Source organism: Protopterus annectens, chromosome 1.part0 (assembly GCF_019279795.1).
Source record: "Protopterus annectens isolate FY-2018-M chromosome 1.part0, PAN1.0, whole genome shotgun sequence".
NCBI classification, from domain to species: domain Eukaryota; kingdom Metazoa; phylum Chordata; order Ceratodontiformes; family Protopteridae; genus Protopterus; species Protopterus annectens.
Window position 1 is genome coordinate 861692698 of NC_056725.1, and position 24858 is coordinate 861717555.

Genomic DNA, 24858 nt, shown 5'->3' on the forward strand with positions numbered 1-24858 from the left:
AGAGCTTAGCATCCCTTTCAGGCTGGCCAAATACTCACCCTCCTAAGATGTTAGCAAACTCTGTAGGTAAAGCTGGCATCTATCATTTTTGCTCATTCTTACCCAGGATATCAGCAGAATAGCTATCATACCCTCCCCTGATATAGTCCTATATGAAAAAGTCCAGGGTCCTATCCAACCTAAAACCCCGTCAGAAGGCATCTGGGCTGGTGACTTCGACAACTGTGTTCTTCAGGTCTCTCCAGACCTGAGTACTCCCTTATGCCCTTGGAGGGGAACGGGATAATGGCTAAATGAATGGGAAAAAGACAGTCCATGGCAACAGTGGACTGTCCAAAGAAAGGAAGAGGGGATGGTGGGAGGGAAACTTTTACTGCAACACTAATCTACTTGAACATCTACTATTTTAGCAATTTCTTACTTGTTTTTTATATGTTCTTCATATAGGCCACTGTTGCAGTATTACTAACTACTGGGACAATTCCAGAGCTCACTAGGACTGAAATGAGACAGGATTCAATGAGATGAGTTACAACAAACCCTGCAGAAGGGCAGTAGCAAATCCTACTGAAAGAAATACACCAGCTATCTGTAGCCCACTGAAAAAGTAACAAATCTCATAGTGTCATTCTTAGCACTTCCAAAATAAAAGCCACAATCCTTTTATTGTCTAATAAATGTGGTTTACTATATACTAAATAGTACAAATATAGGGAGTAGCAAAGTACAATAAGTTTAGAAATGATGGTTAGCTGCATAGATAAATGTCATATAATTGAAGCTGTTATAATCTAACATGATCTAAATATTAAACCAAGACTGAAACTGAAAAAGTAATGTCTTGAAAGCATAAAAACAGAGGACTCTATACATCTTACAACATTCCCTTGAGAAGGTATGAGCTCTCTACATCTCATGCTTATTTTGTCTCTTGGCCTGAAGGTTATTTCACTGACCATGTCTTTCTTCTAAAACTGCATAAACTTAAGCTGTATTTAAAATGTGTAATATAAAATGAAGATATAGGCCTGCTTTAATACAGCTGCTTTCCAGGCCTGCAAACTCATGAGTTATACTATGTTTATGTAAAGTCGACTCTAACAGACTAGATTAATGGGTAACAAAACTACATTTAAGTAAGACCTATCCATACAACTACCTTCGCCCTGGAAGTAATATCTAGCCTGAAGTGTCCACAAAAGGTTTGGGCAGAAAACTAGGTGGCAGTCTCCAAAACAGACTGTGTGAACCACAATACATACACATACTAAGAAAAGCCAAGTTAACAGCAGCCTGTCTGAAATTGAAGGACTCCACACATGCCTTTCTAGATTTTCCCATCATTGAGTACAAACAGAGCAAAACAATAGGTTAACCACTTGCAGTCTGCTTGTTTAGTTACTGTTTTCCCTCATTCTTGGCTGTAGAAGACACAAAAGGTTGATCTAAAGCTCTGATGCTTTTGTTTTGTTTTGATTAAATAGCATTTCAGTTGTCTATGGAGATCCAAGGAGTGCAGGATTCTCTCACCTTTGCTATGAGAGTTAGGACAGAACACTGGCAGCTATATATCTTGACTGAAGGAAAACGTAGTCACCACTTTTGGTATAAAAGAAGGGTTAGTTATAAGGCTAACTCTGTCTTTGTGGAATAATAGAAATGACACTTCTACACATAATGGCATGTAGTTCTGATATCGTTTTAGTTGAAGTGATGGCAAAGAAAAGAACAGTTTTTCAAGTCAGGAATTTCAGAGCTGTAAATGCAGCAGGTTCAAAAGGAGTAGGCATAAACATTTCCTGGACAAAACTGAGGTCCCATGGAGTAGCAATTAACTTTCTAGGTAGTCACAGATGTAGGACTCCTCTAATGAAATGTTAAACAGGCTGTAGAGAAACAGAAGGATCTATAGGTATATAAGTTGAAATGGATGAAAGGTGTGCCTCCAGTGAGGAATAAGTTAAGATAAGTACTGCAGGACCACAGGCACTTAGACTGAGAGGGGTCTGGATTACTTATGTGGCACCAAGTCAAAAACCTTTTCGATTCGGCCAGGTAAGATTTCCAAGCAGAAGGCTTCCTAACCTCCTCAATGACAGTCAGCACAATCTAAGTAAAATGGTATACAAAGGGTAGCAGGATCAAATCATCTAAGCTGTAAGCTGTGTAATCATCAAGTTGGTGAGTTACGAGGGCCCATTGTCCTTGCAGTGGAGGGGGTCCAGCCTCACATGCAAGGTGAGCAGTTCATCCTGGACATCTGAATGAGGAGATAAAAGTAATGCTGCCTGGGTCAAAGGGGTGCTGTCTGAAGCCCTTCAAGCCTTGCCTCTCTCTTACATTGTAGATCACCCTAGGGTGAAGGGGGACTGGAGGAAATGCATACAGAAACAGACCTGACTGTTTAAAAGAGAAGGCATCTACTACTTAAGTTTCTTTGGGTGGAATTTCAGAGCAAAACTTTTTCAGCTGTTTTGTTATCTGAAGACACAAACAGGTCCATCTCTGGTATCCTCTACCTGAAGTATCTTCAGGAATCCCCCCCCCCCCATATAACATTCAGTTGTGTAGATATGCTATTGATCTGCTCAGTTGGTCTGCAATCGACTCCACATGAGCTGAGATGTACACTGTCTATAGGGGCCCTTTGGTACTTAAAAAAATATAACTTAAGAAGTCATAGCCAGCCTGCACAAGGAACCAGTCCTACTTTTGTTTATGTACCACATCACAGTTGTGTTGTGCTGTAGCTTGTAAGATCACTTTATTTTAATTCAAGATGGGATTGAACACCACAAGTGCCTAATGAGAGTCATCATTTCTGTACTGATGTGTTTTTTCTTTTCAGTACAGTCTCATACTCCATGGACCACACTCCATCCAGGGCTGTGACATCAGTGGCTATGGTGTGGTTGAGGGGGTTCTATATGAAAATAATCCTTTGGTTCTGTTGGACTTGGTTGAACCATCATTCTCATTTTATTCCTGTCTGGGAGATGCAAGGTTACATAGAAGCATCTCTTCTAAGGATTGATAATGTTGACTCCTGAGGGAAAAAAAAGCACTCTGACAGAGTCCAAAAGCATCACCAGGAAAATGTGATGGCAAGGGTGAAATGTGACTCAAGAAAATTGAATGAGAATTTCAGATTTGGAAATCATCCTTAATGGATTGCAGAGCCTTCCACCTTCTCCTAGGACTGTGCATGAATTAGTCATCTATATAGTACTAAAGCCTTTGGTTTTGCAGTAAGCGGTAAAACTGGTGCCAGGTATCAAGTATATATCTTGTGTGCAGTAGTCAATCCAAAGGGCAAGGAAATAAAATGATCATGGAAACCATCACCCCCTCACCTCTAATCTGAAAAAACATCTATCATTCTTGTGTAATGGAATATGAAGGTAAGCATCTTTGATTTCCAGAGTACACATTTGATCTTTCAGTAAGAGAAGTGACAAGAAAACTTTAGTCTTAACAGTTTCAGGTGGTCCTCCATGGACAATCTTTCTGAGCACTAGAAAGAGACTTATATCAACCCTTTGTTTTGGTGTTGCTCTAATAGTGGTTCCATTATGCCTAGATTTAGAGATCCTCCAAGACTGGCATAACCAGAGGTATTTGTTTTTTTGGTTGTATAGAGGGGTGTGGCTGTTTCCTTTGGTCACTTTAGGAAAAGAGATCTGCATCCCTTGGAGACTGCCTATAATACCAACTTGTGAATATTCACAGCTTTTCATCAACTGGGTTAAACTTCCTGCTGTCTTGGGGATGGGTTGAGAGGGGTTTGGACAGGACTGTGTATGGGGCTTGGGGTGAGAAGGAGAACCTCTTGATAGTCATGGCTGCTCTCCTTGAGAAATGCGACAATGATGGCCATCCAGGCTTCCCCTATTACTAACTTTTGCATTGTCCCATTTTCCACTTCAACTGCTTACCCTTACCTTGAAGAGGGAGACTGAAAAGGCTGAACAACAGACTGCATAATATGACCCCTCTCTCAATCTTACTGAAAACTTCCCAAAAAGAATTCTAAAGAGCAGATACTTATCAAGAGCGACACTGAGGACCTATACTTTAGCCTCCACTGGCAGGGCTATAATTTATACCACACCTTTCGGCCACCTAACTTGGACCGAAGCACTAAAGGTGGAGGCATGTCCATATTCATTAAGGATATCCACACTTCCAGGCTTGTTGCTCAGCATAATGCATCTGAGATTATCCAAGTGCAAGTGACTCTGGGCAAGACCGCAATGCAAATTGCAGCTTGCTACAGATTCCCCCCATCATGCCCCAGGATTCCCACTCCTCATTTCTTGATACACTGGAAAATATTAAGGTACAACCTAACACCCTAATAATGGGCGATTTCAACTATCCCACCATTAACTGGGAAAACTACTCGTGTATCAACTCTTGTGCTCAACTTTTTCTGGAATTCATAAATTCCAATGCCTTGGATCAACTTATCCACACCCCCACCAGGGGCAGCAATATCCTAGACCTGGTCATTACCAACATGGGCAACCGGTGTTCCACACCAGAGGTCAATTCCTCGTTGGTCAAATCCGACCACAAGCAAATCACCCTAGACATCCACATCCCAGCTCCACCCCCCCATTAGGGAAACCACCGTAAAAAAATTCTCCAAAGCCAACTTCATGCTTCTTAAGACAGAAGTGGCAAACTTCATGACACCCATGCTGACGGACAATAGAGATATGACTGCTGAATCTTATACAATTGCACTTTAAAAGCACTTACACGAGTGCATGGATCGTGCAATCCCTAACAGAACCAAGATGCTATCCTCCAAAAAAGGAAACCAATCTGGTGGTCCCCTGCTATAAAGAAACTCTACAACAGAAGAAAGAAACAGTTGCAAAAAAAAGAGTAAAATCCCAAGGTTGGAGGAACTCCGTGGTAAGCCTCAGTAAGAAGCTGAGATCCCTCATAAAATCCTCCAAAGCTAATTACGAAAACAAAAATCGCCACTGATTCTAAAGACAACCACAAAGCATTCTATAGCTATGTCAAGAATAGTACAGTTGTGTACACTTACCATAAATGTAGATGTTCGAGTGTATTCACTGTTGCAGTCATTACATTTGGGTAATCCTGCTGGCAGGTTGCCTTCAGTCGGCCTGAATTCCAAAGTCTTGGGTCCTGAGTCGGTTGCTGTCGCCCCTTCCCTGACGTCAGGTCGTCAGGGGTATGAAAGATGCAGCCGACGCCAGTTTCTTCAGTTTTTCTTGCCCCAGATGTCAGGTGCCCCCAAAAGGGTAGGCTAGGTATATATATAAAACATACATGCACCAAAATAAACTTTACCTTCACTACAAGCAAATACACCACATAGGTTGTATAGATCAGAGAAGTAAAGATAAGTTCCAGCAGAAATAAGGAGGATGGCGGGTGGGTAACCTGGACTGCAACAGTGAATACACTCGAACATATACATTTATGGTAAGTGTACACAACTGTACTATGTTCTTCGTGTTTCACTGTTGCAGTCATTACATCTGGGTAGTCTCTCAAAGCTATGGTTGGGGGGCTGGAGCTAAACAATATTAGGAGCGGCTATGAGGCCCTGCAGAACTGCAGTGGCAAAGTCTGCTCTGGATTTAGAGTAAAGTGGCAGATTGTAATGCTTTGTAAAGGTGTGCACTGAACTTCAAGTAGCAGCCTCTAAAATGTCTTTGGTTGGTACTCCCCTGAGAAAGGCTGCCGAAGTGGCAGCAGATCTGGTTGAATGTGGCCTAATGCCCTTAGGCACTGGCTTGCCATGCTGAGAGCAGCAGAAATGAATGCAGTCACCTATCCACTTTGAAATAGTCTGCTTGGAGATCGCCTTTCCTTGTGATCCTGCAGCACACGCCACTGGTAATTGTTCTGTCTTTCTAAAAACTTTAGTTTTGTCCAAATAGAATCTAAGTTGTCTGTGTACGTCCAAAGAATGCAGACTTTTTTTCCCCCCTTGTTCTGTGGATTTGGATAAAAAGTTGGCAAATGAATAGTTTGGTTAAGGGCTACACTGGACACCACCTTAGGCATAAATGTAGGGTTTGTCCTCAGAGAGACCCTGTCTGGATAAAAAATGATAAAAGGTTCCACAGCCATGACAGCCTGTAGCTCTAACACTCGTCTTGCAGAAGTTATTGTTAGGAGCAGAGCTGTTTTCCAAGATAAGAACTTTATATCCGCAGTAGCAGCTGGCTCAAAAGGAAGTAGGGTGAGTTTTTCCAATACATAATTGAGATCCCATGCAGGCATTGGCGGTCTCCTTGGAGGCCTTACATTTCTGGCTCCTCAGAGGTACTGCCTTAATAAAGGATGAGAAAAGAGTGGTGGCTCTGTATTGTAATGAGCCGAAATGGCAGAGGCATGAATTTTAATTGATGAAAAAGATAGTCCTTTTTCCAGCATCTCAGTTAAGTAGTGCAAAATCTGAGGAATATTTGGTACAGCTGTGTCAGTTCTTTGAGCTTGGTTCCAAGCACAAAATCTCTTCCATTCTCCAGCATAGTATTTTCTAGTACTAGGCCTTCTGGCTTCCAAAATGACATCCATCACAGCTTTACTGAGAGGTGTGCTTTGTATGGCTACATTATCTGCCATGCTGCCAGGTTTAGAGTCCTGAGTTAGCTGTGCAGAATCGGACTGTTTTGTTGGGACAGTAGGTGAGGTATTTGAGGTAAGGTCCAGGCTGGGCATTGAGACAAGTTCCTTAAGATCAAACACCAGTACTGGCAGGGCCAGTCTGGGGCAATCAGAATCACTTTTGGTTTTTCCTGTCTCACCTTTAGGAGTACCTTGGGAAGGAGAGGCAGTGGAGGAAAGGCATATACTGATAGGTTTTTCCAGTTGAAAGATAAGGCGTCCACTTTCCATGCTTGTCTGTGATAAGTCCTTGTGCAGAATCTTTTTAGTTGATAGTTGTGAGGGAAGGCAAACAGATCTATGTCAGGGCATCCCCATTTCTTTGTTATCATGCTGAAGACTTGTGGATCCAGGTGCCACTCGTAGGGATCCATGAGGTTTCTGCTTAGTTCGTCTGCCAGAGTATTGTCCTTTCCTGGCAGGAATTGTGCCTGCAGATGAACTTGGTAAGTCAATGCTGTGTCCCATAAAGTTATGGCTAGTCTGCAAAGGGGGTAAGAAATCGTGCCCCCCTGCTTGTTTATGTACCACATGACCATGGTATTGTCTGTCTATCAGTAGTTGTCCCGGATGAATTAGGTCCTTGAAGGCTGTCAAGGTATTTTGAACAGCTAGCATCTCTTTTTGATTGATATGTAGATGCATTTGACTTGAGGACCAGGTGCCCTGAATGCCTCTTCCTGCCATGTGGGCCCCCCAGGCATAATCTGATGCATCCGTTGTTAGGTTCTGCCTGGCTGGGGGAAGAGAGAATGGCTGTCCCCTGTTTTGGTGACAAGCCTTTGCCCACCATCGAAACTCCTGTTGCAGGCAGGGAATGAGAGTAATCATTGTTTCCAGGCTGTGGCAATGTTGAGTCCAAACACTTTTTAAGTACCACTGAAGTTTCCTCATATGCAGTCTTGCATATGGAATTAGTAGGATGCAGGATGCCATGAAGCCCAAAGCATGCAGAATTTTTCTTGCACATAACTGGGCCTTTGTTGCCATTTCCTTGAAAAAGGTAGTCAGTTGCCTTTGTTTGTCTGGCGTGAGATAAGCCATCTGGGCAGTTGTATTTAAGCTTGCACCCAGGAATATTATCTCTTGAGAGGGTACTAGTTTTGATTTCTTTCCGCTGACTGTGTATCCTAGACATGGTAAAAGTCTTTTCACAAACGCCAGATGCTATAGTAGGATGTCCTTGTTCTCTGCTTGAATGAGGCAGTCGTCCAAGTAAGGATATATTTGTATTCCTCTTTGTCTGCAGAAAGCAATTACTGGTGCCAGGCACTTTGTGAAGATCATGGGCGCAGTAGGCAAGCAAAAGGGCAGTGCAGAGAATTGATAATGCTTTGAACCAGCCTTGAATCTGAGGTATCTTCTGCATGACTGTCTGATTGGGACATGCAGGTATGCCTCTTTTAGGTCTAAAGTGACCAGCCAAGCCATTCTGCCTAGCATGGGGAGAAGCTGCTGTAAGGTCAACATCTTGAATTTTGGTATATCCAGGAAAGTGTTTAGAATAGATAGATCCAGTATTGGTCTCCATGTTTTGTCCTTTCTGGGTACCAAGAACAGTCTTGAGTAAAATCCTAGTCCCTGCTCTTGCTGTGGCACTTGTTGAATAGCCCCAATGTCCATGAGGGATGAGACTTGTTTTTCAGCCTCTGCCCACTGATTTTTTGGCAGGTCTGGCCAACCATGTGTCCTTGGCAGGGTATGGAAGTGAAACTTGTAACCTTGTGACACTATGTTTAGAACCCATTTGTCCTGGGTTATAATGTGCCAGTTTTGAGAAAAAAGTGCTAATTTTCCCCTAAGGGTGCTGCCAGTAGATAAGTGCTTGGTGCTGGCAGGGGGAAGTCATTGGGACTGCTTCCTGTATGGTTGTGATTTGTCTTCTCCATTTTTGGAGGTAGAAGCTCCCCACTGCTTAGACCTGTATGAACCTTGCGGCTGGGATCTGCCTCTAGGGTGCCTGGATCTGCCCCCTTTGAGGTCTGACACTGGAAAGGACCAAATCTTTGTAGGCCAGTGTTTGCTAAACCTAGGTGGCTGTACTTGTAAAAAGTCTTTGACCGTTTGCATAGATTTAGCTTTGTCCTCCACTTTCTTTAACACCTCTTCTGCCTTAACACCAAACAAGGTATCATGCTGTAATGGTGCATCTAATAATTTAGCTTTGACATGATCAGGCAGATTTTGTTCCTTTAACCAAGCATGCCTCCTAATTACAGAACCCGTAACAGCGGCCCTGCAGGAGGCCTCCAGAGAATCAAAACCACTTAAATCCTGCATTTCTTTGTTATCTGCACATTCAGAATTTACCAACATTTTCTGTTTAAGCAGTGTCATGACATACTGCTGATATTTGAGCATATGAAATTGGCAGTTTAAAGCCCTTATAGCCAAGGTAGCAGATGTGTAAATCTTTTTTCTCTATCTATCCAATGCCCTAGGATCTCTGTCAGAGGGGGTATGTTTTTTTTGCAGTGGAAACCTTAACCCCTTTGGGACCCTGAGAAATAGTTTCTGGGAGTGCAGCAGGGTTTTTGAAAAGGAATTTATGAGAGTCAGGAACCCTGTAGAATCTGTCAGGCTTAACAGGACCTGGAGATAAGGAGTCAGGGGTCAGACTAGACTCTGAAAACACATCATCTACAATATCTAACACAGGTGGAATATAGCTAGAGGCATGTGTTGAGGCAGTAGAAGGAAGTCCCTGAGCCTCTTCTTAGATTCGGAAAAAATCTTGGTTCTCCCAGTGGAAATGCTCTCTCATGGTATGCAAGGTTTCCCCAAAGGAATAGTCCTCAGGAGGAGAAGAGAAGAAATAGATTCTTCAGCAGCATCAGAATCATAGGGAGAACATTCCTGATCAGAAGAAGAATCAGAGGAAATGGAAACCTGATCCGAAGATCCATAGTCTGCCTCTTACCTAGGCCTCTTATCGGGATGGGGATCGGAACCCCTGATCAAGGTAATTAAGTCTTCGGCCATTTTGAGCATCTGTTTTTTGGGCATGGAGGCCTGTCCATGTGGCTGGTGAACTTGTTTCTTTGCTTTTAAAGGTGCTTTAGTCTTTGCCTTTGAAGCTGAAGTCGGTTTAATGTATAATTGTTTAGGTCTGAATACACCCTCAGAAGCCGATGCCTGCACAGCGGCTCCAGACCCATCTGAGGGAATAGTCTCCGAGGCTCCAATACCTTGAGTTTCAAGTGGCCTGACCGACTCCATGTCAGTGTCGGTAACGGCCTGCGACTCTAAAGTAGTGGGCGCCAGGGGCTGCAAAAGCACCTCACTGAGAACCGGCGACTGGCTTAGGAGAAGCTTCATCATCGGTTTTGGACCTCGGTTTCCTGTCTTTTTCTTTTTCTTTGTGCTTTTTGTGAACTCCGGTAGTCGGATGGCTATCCGACGACATTGTATAATTAAATCTGCACCCAAAATAGCTTAGTGCAAAATCGTACCGATGCTTAATAGTGCGTTAGTTAAATCTGGCACAAAACTGACAACTAGAAATGTCATGGTCAGGGCCTAGGCAAGGAAAACAGTAAGAATGAAAGTCCTTATGAGGTATTTGCTTCCCATAAGAAATACAATTATTAACTTTTTCTGACATCAGTCTGGAGCAAGAAAAAAGTTTCCCCAACGAGGTATTTAGATTTTAATGAAGACTTTGGATCTGAAACTCGAGCACGAAAATCTCAGGAGTCGGCCGACCGGCACTTGCTTACTGCTTCTGCTTCGGGCACCACGCGGCAAGAAAGACTGAAGAAAATGGCATCGGCTGCATCTTTTATACCCCTGACGACCTGACGTCAGGGAAGGGGCGACAGCAACCGACGCAGGACCCAAGACTTTGGAATTCAGGCTGACTGAGGGCAACCTGCCAGCAGGATTACCCAAATGTAATGACTGCAACAGTGAAACACGAAGAACATCTCAATGGCAACACTCAGATCTGCTCTGAGTCACAGCACAATGGCACTAAATATACAGAACCAACTGATATTGCCAACATCCTGGCAGATAGGTTTAGTGATAACTTTACCACTCTCTCATCCCCCAAAGGGCCCATCTCTATACCGGAAGAATGCAAAGTACCTATAATCACGGCTGCACAGGTAAAAAAACACACTCTCCAAAGCCAAGAACACAGCATCCATGGGACCTGACAACATCCCAGGCTGCGTTCTACATGAACTACAGAAAGAACTGGCACCCCACCCAAGTACCATGTTCAATCATAGCCTCACCTCAGGTTTTGTGCCCAATGAATGGCGCACAGCAACTGTTATCCCACTCCACAAAGGGGGAGCCACCACAGACCATGGGAACTACCTCCCCATTAGCCTGATGAGCCTGGTCTGCAAGGCTATGGAGCATATCATCATGGAACTTATAAACAATGACCTTGGTAATTTCCAAACTCTGGACACTACCCAGTTCGGGTTTGTAAAAGGCAGATCATGTCTCCTAAACCTGACAGACTTCTTTGAAGTGGTCACCAAAGCTGTAGATGAGGGTAAGGTGGTACACACAGCCTATCTAGATCTCACCAAGGCTTTCAACACCATCCCCCACTCTGGAATTATAGACAAACTCACTAAACTAGGAATAAATCCCTATGTCACAAGATGGGTTGCCAATTGGCTCACTGACCGAACCCACACTGCGAATGTAGCAGACTCTAAATCCAACTTCACACCAGTGACAAGTGGAGTACCACAGGGTTCAGTCCTAGGTCCTCTCCTGTTTGGTATCTCCTTCTCTGAAGTACAGGCTAACACAGAAGGTCTTTGGCTAACAAAGTTCGCAGATGACTGCAAACTAGGAGCCATAATCAAATCTCCTAACAATGTGGACATCATACAAAAGGGCGTCACTTAGACAGATGCCTGGTGTCAAAGCCATGGCCTCAAGCTCAATGCTAAAAAGTGCATTGTCATCCCTTTTGGTAAAATTCTGTACCCATGAACTACCACATAGGCCGTGGTCTACTTAACCCCAAAAGTGTGATAAGAGACCTTGAGACACAGTTGGACAGTAGTCTCTCCTTTGATAATCACATTGCCACAGTAGTCAGGAAATCCTTCTACGTGGCACACCTCATCACAAAAAGTTTCTCATCCAGGAAAAAAGAGGTCATTGTTCCCCTCTACTCATCACTCATTAGACCCATTATAGAGTACAATGCCCCTTTTGGTATGTACCTCACAAGACATCTACAACAACTGGAAAGGCCAAAGAAATACCTCACAAAGTGGATTACTGGCCTCAAGCAGATGCCCTATGCAGACCATCTCAAAAAACTTCAGCTTTACTCTGTCGCATATTGCCTGCTCAGAGGCGATCTCTGCCTAACATACAAAGTTATGTCAAACCCAGAGCTGTTGGACATGCTCCATGTAAAGAAATCCCAATCTCTCTGAGCTACACGCTCTAGGGACCTAAACCTTGTCACCGCAATAAACAGAACATGCTGGAGGGATAGATTCCTGTCTCAGAGACTTCCCACACTCTGGAACAAACTACCTATCTATATCAAACAAAGCTCCTCATTAGCACTCTTCAAAAAAAAATCTTGATGATTGGATGGGAGATAGGAAATTCACCCTGGGGATCACTTCTGTGGCTCTGCTTGACAGGGGCACAGGAAAATAATTTTCTTGGGTGGCAAAAGCCAGGGTACTGTTTGGCTAGGCTCATATTAGCCATAGGGCCAATAGCCTACTACCTACCTATGAACCTATGATTGTAGCCTTAGCAAGGCATGTCTCGTAACCGAAGACCCTAGCCAGGATACTGTGTCAGTAATAACACAGCCAAACTTTACACAATGTTAGCCACTTGACCTAAAGTCCCAGAGAAATCCACAAGTTTTGCTTTGAGGTGCTCATCAAACACCTCCCCATATTTATTCCTTCCTCTGGTTAAGGACTAAACTCTGAAACACAGTCACATGTGTTTAACAATTAATGTCTCAGAAGGCTAGAATGGCAGCAGTGTAAACTTTCTTCCCGAGGTGGTCAAGCATTCGGCTCTCCCAATCATTAGAACAGTGCTAGGAGCAGGAACCAATTTAGACCAGTTTTCAGGTTCCAGAGACACTACTGCTGGATCAGCTATAGAATTGTTTTACATAAATTTGTGGAACTCTTGGACCGTGTAGAATTTATCATGCTTTTTTCAGGACATGGGCTGGGTGAAAGGTACCAATGAGACAGCCATAAAGCATCCTCTACAGCTCTTACAGATGTTGGAATTGTTGGAGGTTTAGGAGACATCCAGACCCAGAAGATCAAAGTAAAATTTCTGGACATAGGCACCTCTTTATCTTTCCATCTAAAGAGGTATTTCATCCTACAAAGAACATCTCTAAATAGGGTACAGGAAGTAGGGGACAGTGTCACAGCCTAAGGGGGTAGATGTCTAGGAGGCATAATCCATTTCATATAGGTGTTCCTCCTCACTATATGAGGAGTCAGAAGCTTCCTCTGAGAATCTGTAAAATTCCTCTGGAATTTTGCAAATAATTATATGTCATTTGTATATCAAATTGATTTGTACAGATGCTTATGCTGAAAATGTATTTGTGAGGTTTGTTTCTGTTAAAATGTTTCAACAGTGTACCCTGCTGGACAGAAAAGAAATTACATACATTACTGTAACTGAATTAAATGTATACATTGTAACAGCATATACTGGAAGTGAGAGGTTAATCTTAATCTACCTGACTTTGCAAAATATATCTGAATTTAAATTACTTTATGGGTTAAGCCATAAAGATGTTATCCCACAGTTGTGAGTGGAGCTAGAGACGCAATGTCTGTGCTACAGAATAGCTGGTAGCTCCTGTAGGAACACTGAAATGGCTTTATGGTTTTATGACTTTCAGCAGCTACAACATATCTGAGCATAGCTCTACCTGTATGTATGGTAACACACAGGTGCTAAAACCCTGGTAGCTTCTAGAGATGGGAGATAGTGCAGGAAACAGAGTCAGATGACCAGATGTATGTAATGTCATTTTGTATAAAAATAATATTTTACCATTAAAGGAGACTAAAGTCTCAGCAGCTTTCTGTATTCTGTCTTGGATCTGACAACAAGGACAACTCACCCAGCATGCCTTGCTCTATTTAGTAAGTAGGAACAGTAATTCTTTTAGTCAATCAGGAATAGATAGTGAGACTTGCTAAATACTGTTTTCCTGTAACTGTGTGAAACTTTTCATTGGTGTTATTTTTAATATTCCCTATGATTAAATTCTGGTGTTTACTGTAACTAGATATTTAGTATTTTCATGTTTTATTATATATAACCTTTTCATTGTGGCTGTTATGTTTTAGAAAGTATTTAATTTTGAGAATATTTGCACATATGTATTTGGTGACAGCTCAGGCCACTCCTGAAGCTTTCTTGTTCAGTCAACATTACCATTTGTATTAATATTAACTTGCACATAGTATAGTTGGGTACCCTTGTAAGAGAATTCAAGTAACTTCCTTATAGTCTGGGCAGAAGGGGGCACAGCAGGTGAATCTGTGCCAGCCTTTTCCAGGTGTGTGTGTGTGTGTGTGTGTGTGTGTGTGTACAAATCAAATCTCAAATTGTGTGTGGGTGTGTCAGCTGCTTGAAGATGGGACACAAAGCACTGGTTTTACAGAGAGGGAGTGGGAGGCCTTAGCTTGGAACCCCAGCTAAGGACTTCACACTGAGCTGTGCCAGTGGGGAATCCTATTGGGGGTTTGGACAGATATAGAGAGGAACCAGCCCCTGGACTGAGCGTGTTTCTGGGTGCTCTTAAGGGAAATTGTGCTTGATTCAGACAGGTCTACATCTGGAAATACTGAGTGTATCCATTTGTATTACAAGTGAACATCCCTCTCCAGTATCAGTGGAGATGATTCAGGCTCCTTCATTACTGGCAAAGCGTGAAGACATCACACAGATATCCTGTATTTGCATTTTTGTGCTCTCTTAGTACAGCAGCTGCCTAGTGGGTCTGTTCTTGCAGATTGGAATCTCAGCCCTCCACCTTCCTGCAGGAGACATCCTCTTTAAACAATGTGGTGCTACCATCCTCTCCTTCAGAAATGACAAATCAGGTGTCAGGATCAAGCCACAGCAAGGTGCCATTTGAAGGCTTTCTGCATGTTGGGATGTGCCTTGGTATGCAGGCAATGCAGCCTTCTAGGAAACCTCACCAGGAACCTCAGATAATTCAGGTGAGTGGGCTGGGTGGTTGCAACAACACATTACCACTACCCACACCCTCAGGTTGAACAATCACATTGAATACCATTGTCACATCTCCAGTATCCCTGACCACCTTCTGCTTGATTTTTTTTTTGGGGGGGGGGGGCATCCAAGGAAGAGTTCAAACCACCAGATGTCATGGCAGCAGTATGGGTCAAGGTCTTCAACCTCTTCTTGGAAGGAACACTCCTTTCTTTTAAGCAACTGATAAATACTACAATTCTGGATGTTGTATTTTGGGCAAAGACAAAATATACACAGCCTGTAAAAATTGTTACATGGACTTTGCCTTTAATGTGCAGCCTTGTTTAATCTCTTCTGAGAGAACACATCCCAGACTCATTGTGTTGTCTGACACTACCCTCCCCTTTAAGTAACACAAAATAATATACTTCTAACAGGATACAATTTTTTTCTCAACAAATGCATTATGGATCTGTAGTCAGTTCTGTAGCAAGCTGATGATGCTGCACTCCAGATGCTAGCAAAAGGTTCATGTGATGTGGTCTGCAGCATGACATAACTAAAGATGGTGTATGAAAGGATGCCAGCTTTATCCAAGGAAGGGCAAGCATCCATCCAGCTTGAAGGAGAAAGGAGAAAAAAAATCTGGAAGATTGGCTGGACATTGTACCTTCTATAGCAGAAACCCCAGTAGTCAGTACTATTGCAGCAGACATCTAAATGAAGAATATCAAAATGTAACTTGTGACCTACTAGTGACATGATGTGAACACTTCACAATCTGCTTGACTGTAAGCCTCAAGCATATCAGCATCTATAAATGACTGAGGTAACAGAAAGAATTACCTGCAACTTCAGTGCAATAAAATTACTAAACAAATCTCACAAATGGCATTACTAAAAATACCAACAACAATAAGAGAAAAAGTAAAGGAAAAAAAAGTCAGCTACATTACCTAAACTACATAGTGCCCTAAATAACTCTGAATTTAGATCTAATAACAAAAATATCTAGCAAGAAAAATAACTGCCCAAAATGACAAAGTAATTGCAGCTGGAAGAGATATACCAGAATTCCTAAGGTTGTTGCCGTTTGTAATACTTTAAAAATATTTATAACTCAAATGCCAGTGTATTCTGACAAAGATTAAGTGAAACACACTACACGTAGCTGGGATTGCACTTTATGACAGAGGTCATATATCAGCAATAAAAATATGCTCTATTATCCCTACATTTTACTCATTAGTTCTGATTTAACAATATCAATCTCACCTCAAGAGATGAGAAAACTTTCCTTTATAACAGTTCACTTAAAACAGTTTATACAACAATCTGAGAAATGATTCAATACAAACGTTGTCACATCTAGACAATTACCAGTTCATGAAATTACACCACATGCCAAGCTACGGGAATACACTCATCTACCATGCCATTCAGTCTAGCCCCATTCACTCTCCTACCATAACCTGTAAGACAAGAAAATAAACCACAAGCATTAAAGAACGTAAATGATATTTACTTGATTTATGGTCAAATATATGTGTAACCAGTGAATGGATAGGCAGTTCACACATAGGAATAGTGCAAAGACCACAAAAAAGATTTTCACCTCAGAAAATAAAAAGAAGGCGTAGTTCCAGGACAATAAAGGCCGTCTTCCACCAGTATATACATTTCCTTTCACAGATATTTCATAAAAAGTAAACTATTCGACTCCTGTTCCAAGAATTAAATCCATGATGTTGTAGTAAACCACTTTAATATAAAATAAACTAAAACAACAAGAATTTACACAGATTAAGCGCTTTCATCTCACCACGGAGACTTCATCAGAATCATCTAGTAACCTTTCTGGAAACATTTTATATCTTTACATTTACTATCATTGGTTGGCCATTTAGTACTTCAATAATCCAATTATTCAATTATATAATCATGCTGATGTTTCCCTTCAAACCTTCTGGTCTTTTTTTAAAAAACCTTAGTAGAAACATATGCCATACATTTACAAGTTTACAAGAAATATACATAGTCTTCCAAGATGTATATACCACCACATGGTAAAAACATAAAAAAAAAAAAAAAAAAACTTGTAATCTAATCTATCAAAAAAAATTAATAATAAATAAAATACAAATAAAATACCTTTATATAAATATATATATATATATATATATATATATATATATATATATATATATAGGTGTGTCTCCCTAGGAAACGTATACTAAATGCATATATGTATTATTATATATATATGTACACAAATATGTACATCCAATGGACGTCACCTACTAGTCTGGGGTCTGGAGGTTTGAGGATGGTTATAACAACAACAGAGTAGGTGAAAATGGTAGATTTAGGAAACAAAACGAGTATGACCCCCACAAGTATAACAAAAATGGGTATGAACAGAATTATGGGAGAGAAGACAACCAAAGTGGGGAGGACCCTTTAGGGGGGGGGGAGGTCTGAGAGGATATGGAACTGAACCCAACAACCATCTTACGCCCAAGTGACGGGCAATTACAATATTCACAAATATGGGAGGAATGGTTACAGATGACAGAGACAGGGACAAACTATGAGAAAACAATTGATAGTGACACAAATGAACAAGAAGGTAATTTTTTAAAACAAAATGTTACAGTTTATTCATTTAACAATTTTAATATTTTTTAACTATACAGATACAATAATTAATGAGAATTATTTTAAATTATTCACAAAGGGATTCACTTTTGTTCCACAAGAAAACCAAGTATTGAGAGTATCATACTTGACGTTAAGATGTTTACTAGAAAACTAAACCTTGTACACATATTTAAAGATGAGGTTTCAAATGAAAGGGGGGATATGTTAAAAAAGAGGAGTACTTACAACCCTCCCCTACACCATGATATATTACATTTTGAAAGTTGTGTTGTTAGTAGGCTAAGAAAAGAATATAAAAAAAAAAGAAGTTACAGGTGAATTTGTCAGTAGAAGAAGGCAAATTACTCAAAGAACTAAGTGATAATGATAACATTCGGATAATGAAACCTGATTAAGGGGGGGGGCTGTACTCATGGATAAATGAGACTATACCAACAGAATGTTGGAAATATTAGGTAAAGATAACGGTTATGTTTTGGTTTCAAGGAATGAGGTTAATATTTCTTACAAAAAATAGATATTATATTAGAAGACAATTTACTACAGGGACTTATAGATATTAGTTTACAAAATTTTTTAAAAGTCTCCAAACCAGTTATACCAGCTATTTTCGGCATTCCCAAGATACACAAGGCACTAGACAATCCACCCATGAGACCCATTGTATCCTCACAAGGATCAAAAACACAACTGCTTGCTATATATGTGGACACAAAATTAAAGGAATTTCATGTCAACTACCCACATATTATAGTGGATTCTTGGGATTTTTTGAACAAAATTGGAAAAGGTCCATATACAGATGAAACAAGTTTTATTACTACAGACGTAAAAGACCTATTTTCAGTTACACCTCATACTGAAGGGTTGCTGTGGTTTGATAAAATGGTAGCTGAAATGGGTTTTTTAACAGCAGATGAGTTTAAACTGGTTTTGGAAAACATGGAGTTGGTGTTGAAATACAATTACATCTTTTTTCAGGGCGATCTATACCACCAAAAGGATGGGGTCGGCCTGTGCCCCGACCTATGCTAATATTATTATGCTATATTGGGAACAAGAGTATGTATTTAAATCCATATATTACCAATACATAAAAGGTTATTACCGCTTTTTGGACAATATTTTCATCCTGTGGGATGGTCCAGATGAAATTATAACGGAATTTATGGATTTTATCAACCACAGTACTGGTTTTTTACAATTCACACAATATTGGTAAAGAGGAAATACACTATTTAGACATTAGACTATGTAAAGATCATAGTAATAACACCTATAAGTCTAGTATATACAGAAAGGAATGTTATTCAAATGCATACCTCCATTATGAGAGTGACCACCCTTACCATTTTAAAACGAATATAGTAAAGGGTCAGATGATTAGGATAGCAAGGATGACATCGGATAGAAAAGAGTTTTTGGAAGAAATCAGAAATGTGCAAAAAATGTTTCATGAAAGGGGATACCCGGATGAGTTAATTTAACCCATCAAAGAATACGTTATACAGAGATGGGGAACTATATATGTACCATTACTAACCAACAAAGAAACACCAAGGGATGAAAAAAGAAAAGTTGACAGTGACAATAGGAAGATACAGTTACCGTATTTAACACTGACTTATTACAATGGAATAGGATGGTTAAAGAAATGTATAAATGAAATTTGGGGGATGTTCAGTACCATACCAACAAGGGTGAGTGTTTTTCAGAACACCTTAATATATAGTTTTAGAAGAAATAAAACTTTTAAAAATATTTTAGAGATGAATAAGAAAACAAGTGTGGGGGGAACTGTTTTGAAATACGGTACTTTTAAGTGTGGGAGATGTACACAATGCCCCTTTATAGCAGGGTTAAAAGAAGTTAGGATTCCAAGTATAGATATGACCTTAAGAGCAAAAAGATACAGCAGTTGTTACTCGAAGGGGGTTGTCTACTTGGCATACTGTAAAACCTACTGGGGGTATTATGTAGGTAAAACAGAACGCCACCTTAGAGTAAGAATATATGAACACTTGAGAGATATTAACAAGAAAAATGAAAATAATGCTTTATATAGATATATATTGTCATGTAAATAGGCTGACTTCAGGTTTTGGGTACTTGAGGAGGTGGAGCATTTTGAAAGAGGAGGTGACTGGGAAACTAAGTTAGAATTTAGAGAAATGATATGGCAACTCAGGCTAGATGCATGTAGTGGGAAAGGCTTGAATGACCATATCTCTATAACCCCAGCCTTAAAATTGCTCCCAGAAGACCCAAAAAGGCACAACATAAAAAGTAAATAAGAATTTACCAACTAGTAACATGCAAGTTGGAGGACCCCAGACTAGTAGGTGACGTATATTGGATGTACATATTTGTGTACATATATATAATAATACATATATGCATTTAGTATAGGTTTCCTAGGGAGAGACACCTATCCATATATATACAAAAAGGTATTTTATTTATATTTATTATTACTATTTTTTGATAGATTAGATTAGATTACAAGTTTTTTTTTATGTTTTTACCATGTGGTGGTATATACATCTTGGAAGACTATGTATATTTCTTGTAAACTTGTAAATGTATGGCATATGTTTCTACTAAGTTTTTTTAAAAAAAGACCAGAAGGTTTGAAGTGAAACATCAGCATGATTATATAATTGAATAATTGGATTATTGAAGTACTAAATGGCCAACCAATGTTAGTGAATGTAAAGATATAAAATGTTTCCAGAAAGGTTACTAGATGATTCTGATGAGGTCTCCATGGAGAGATGAAAGCACTTAATCTGTGTAAATTCTTGTTTTAGTTTATTTTATATTAAAGTGGTTTACTGCAACATCATGGATTTAATTCTTGGAACAGGAGTCGAATAGTTTACTTTTTATGAAAAATCTGTGAAAGGAATAGTGCAAAGACACTAAGCAGACACTACTACAGTTAATCTACTACAAACTGAAATGGATGAAATGTGTGTCTCCAGTGAGGAATAAGTTCAGATAAATACTGCAGGACCAGAGACACTTAGAATGAGAGGGTCCATATTATCTGGCACCAAGTCAAAAAACGTTTCCATATGGTGAGCACTGATGATGAAGGTCTTCTTTAGTGAGCAACTATTGAGAAGACACCCAAGTACTGAGAAATTAACATTTCTAAGGGGACCAGAGTCAGGAAAAGGAAAAAGAAAATATTAAACACTTAAGCCCAAACGTTCCAAAGAAGGTTTAACTCCTAGAAACAAAAGCAAAGAAATAATGCTCGGTAAAAGCATGAATCACAAAACTAGAGGTTGTATCAAAAAAATGACCCAGTGAAGATCTTTGTAAAGCAAGCACAAGAAGCAGCTATATATCCCTGAATGGATGGCCTCTAACAGCAGCATTTTCAAATCAGCATCTAGTTAAGAAATGGCCCCATCATTGCACAGGCAATTCAGCTTGCAATCCAGTTGAAATAGTTTGTTATTGCAAGCCCCTTCTTTCCAGCAGCAAAAGAGGCAAACAGCTCTTCTATATTTTACTCTTCAGATAAAACCTGAGCTTGTGGTGCACAACAAAAATATGAAGGGTGAAAGTGGATTAATCCCAAGTTTCCTAAGGATACACTCATGCATCTTACATTACATTTTCCATCAACCATCACTCAGGTAGCATACATCTAATACCCGGGCCAAACCTAAAGAACCCATGGTGGAAGAAAATCTATGAAAGTCTCCTCTACCCAAGCCAGTTAATCATACATGACTTGAGTGAGGCCTGAGAAGAAAGTACAGTTGTATAAAACCTTACCATAACAGTTGATGTCCTTCTCTTCACTGCTGTAGTATTCCTAACAGAAGAGATCTCCTGCCAAGGAAAGCCCAACATCCGGACAGTATATCAAAGGCCTTAGTACTTGCAGATGCCATACGTTACATGTATGCTCAGCGCACAAGTTGTAGGCATAAAAGTGATGTACGGATTGCACACACTCAGAACTGCGCAAGCCCCAGGAGGAACAGAATGTCCCTAGGGACAAGGAAGATAATGGACATACATAAGGAGGAAAGAGAAAACACCACCTCGGCCAGAAGGGCAAGAAGAACAGGCTAGAGTAGGGGGGGCAGGAAGGAGGGAGGGAATACTGCAACAGTGGCATTGACTGTTATGATAAGAGTTTACATAACTGTACTATGTCCTTCCATATCACTGTTTCAGTATTTCTAAAAGAAGGGAGAGGACAAAAGCTCAAAAGGAATCCCCTGCAAGTTAGCCCTGGCAAAGTCAGCTCTTGCCCTGGAAAGAACATCCAGCTTATAATGTTTACTGAAGATATAGACAGAAGACCAAGTTGCAGCCTGAAGGATGGAATTGGTATCCAGCTGCTTGAAAAAGGTGCCAGACGAAGTAACAGCTCTGAAAGAATAAGCCTTTATTGAAGAGGAAAGAACATGACTAAGAAAAATATAACAAAAAGAAATGGCTTTAGAAATCCAGGAAGAGATGGTCTGCTTAGAAACAGCTAATGTTAAACCCTACTCGTCGAAGCCTTAACCCATCTAATGGTCATTTAACTGAAATCTTTCCCAGGGGAAAAATGCTTTGCCATCATTGGAAATTTTCCCCTTTCTCCACTGCAATGCGATCTTGAAGTTGGTATATTTAGTTGGAGGGCGCAGCCCACACATTGTGGGTGTGGGGAACATAGACACCCACCTGGGTGGGTTTTAAATTTCATGAATTTTGTGATGCTCTTGTGGTTGGCCAAGCACTTTTTTTCCCTTGGGAAAAATGTTGCTTAAATTAATGTTCGATGGATTAAGGCTTCGTTGAATAGGGTTTGACAAAAAGGTATTCAACAAATAGGTTGTTAGACAAAGTGAACTAGACTCAGTAACTTTAGCTTTAACAAAATACCACCTGAACTGTCCATGCAAATCCAAGATGTGAAAAACCTTCTCACTGGCAGACTGTGAAGAAGGGAAAATGAAGGCAAATGAATAGACTGATGAAGGGACAACTCACCGAGCACCTTAAGCATAAAAGAAGGATTAGTATGAATAAGGACACTATCTCTACGGAAAGCTAAAAATGGAGGAACAGCTATGATAGCCTGAAGTTCAGATGCCCTGTTGGCCGAAGTGAGAACCAAAAGAAAAACAGTCTTCCAAGTACAATGCTGTAAGGAAGCTGAAGCACATGCTCAAAGGAAACCAGAGTCAATTTTTCAAGAACAAAACTGAGGTCCCAGGAAGGTGGAATAGGCTTTCTGGGAGGCCTAATATGAAGGAAGCCTATAAGAAACTACATGACCTCAAATTTAGATGCCAGAGGAGGAGACAAGGGCAAACAAGCAGAAATTGCTGACAGGTGAGCTTAGACTGAAGAATATGCCAACTTGGCATGGAGAAGATCACACAAATAACAGAGAACCAGAGAAACCTCTGCAGATACGGGATCCTTAAGGTGAGGGAGGCACCAGACAGAAAAGCTGTTCCATTTGGACAAATATGATTTCCTGGTAGTGGGCTTCCTGGCCTCCTGTAGGACCCACAGCACATCCTCAGAAAAGAGGTGCCTAAAAGGGATCAAAACCCTATCACCCACAGTGTCAGTTGAAGAGTGGACAAGTGATGATGGATAAGAGACCCCTTGTCTTGTGTGAGAAGGTCTACCTGGTGAGGTAACATGCGCTGACTGCCCCTAGCCAAGTGAGAAAGAAGGGGGGAACTAATGTTGTCCGGGCCAAAAGATTTTGGGAGAGTCCTGCCTGATCTTGTGCAAGACTCTTGGAAGCAGAGGAAGGGAAGGTTTACAGAAACATCCCTTTCTAGGGAAAAGACAGGGCATCCGCTTTCCAAGCCAGAGGACTTGGGACTCTAAACAGAACAGAGGAAGTTGTCTGCTCAGAGGGGAGGAAAAAATATCGACCTGAGGAATACCCCAGCAATGGACAATTCCAGGAACACATCTCTGTGAAGCATCCATTCATGAGCTCATGTGCTGGATCTGTTTAGAGAGTCTGACACTAGATTGTGCTCTGAAGGAATGTAAACAGCCTGAAGAGTCACTTGATACTGGACAACTAGATTCCAGACCTGAAGAACAATCCTGCAAAAAAATAAGGACATGGTACCCCCTTGCTTGTTGACATACCCACATCACTGTGGTATTGTCTGCGAAAACTTTGAGGGTCTCTGGATGAAAGAGGGAATGAAAACCCTAATGAGCTAGAAGCAGAGCTCTCATCTCCTTTATACTTACGTGGTCTGACCTCTGATGAAGAGCCCAAAGACCATGAACCTTGAGACAGCTGAAGCAAACCCGCCATCTCCCATTTGAGGCATCTGTACAGAGCTCTCAAGTCAGGGCTGCAGCCTGGAAAGGAGGGCCTGGGTCAAGAGAAAGTTGATAAATCCATCATTGAAGCTCCAGCTTGAGACAAGGAAGGGGACTGGAAAGTCCAGGGGGTGGCAATGTTGAAGCCACACTGACTTGAGGTACCACTGTAGCTTTCTAATATGAAGTTTGGCCAGAGGAAGCATGGAAATGGAGGAAGCCATGAACCAGTGGACCTTGAGAGAGTCCCTGGCCATCACTGACTCCAGAGGAAGAAGATACTGAAAAAAGACAATAAGAGACAGCGTCATGGGGGCAGGCAGAGATGCCAGCATGGGGATGGTCTGGATTCTGCAACTAAAAAAAATGGTCCTGAGAAGGAGATAGAGTTGATTTTTGAAAGTTTATGGGAAACCCCAGACTCTGCAAAAGGGAAACGGTAAACTGGAGATCCTGAATTAGTCTCTGGGGACAAAGCTAAATGAGCACATTGTCCAGATAAGGAAAGATCTGGACCCCTCTCTCCTGCAAAATGCAGTGACAGGAGAGAGGCGTTTGCTGAATACCCTTGGGGCAGCAGAGAGCCAAAGGACAAAGCAGAGGACAGAAATTGCAATGAAGAAACAGAGAAATGCAAACATTTCTTAAAAAAGAGACTGGGTGGGGATATGAAGGTAGGCATTCTGAAATCCAGAGAGATCAGAAAGGTCTGGGGAAGTAGAAGAAGGGAAAATAAGGTTTGATGAGACAATATCCAAAAGAAAGGAATCTTGAGAAAGGTGTTGAGCAGAGAAAGGTCCAGAATTGGTCTCCATGTGCCCTCCTTCCTCAGAACCAAAAACACTCTGGAATAAAAATTCCTCCACACCTCGGCAGGGAGTACAGCCTGAATGGTGCCCAGGATCAACAGAGAATAAAGCACCTCTGGGAAAAGAAGAAGCTTTTCTCAACGAGTTTGTGGGATGCCCAGAAAAGGAGGAAGAGATGTCCAAACCATGAAACAGC

General features: G+C 41.0%; 1 protein-coding gene across 1 annotated transcript in view; it reads right to left on the reverse strand.

The window, feature by feature from the left end:
* TTC13 (tetratricopeptide repeat domain 13) overlaps nucleotides 1-24858 on the reverse strand; it is a gene marked incomplete in the record, with an annotated part of 1979199 nt that overhangs the window by 833730 nt on the left and 1120611 nt on the right.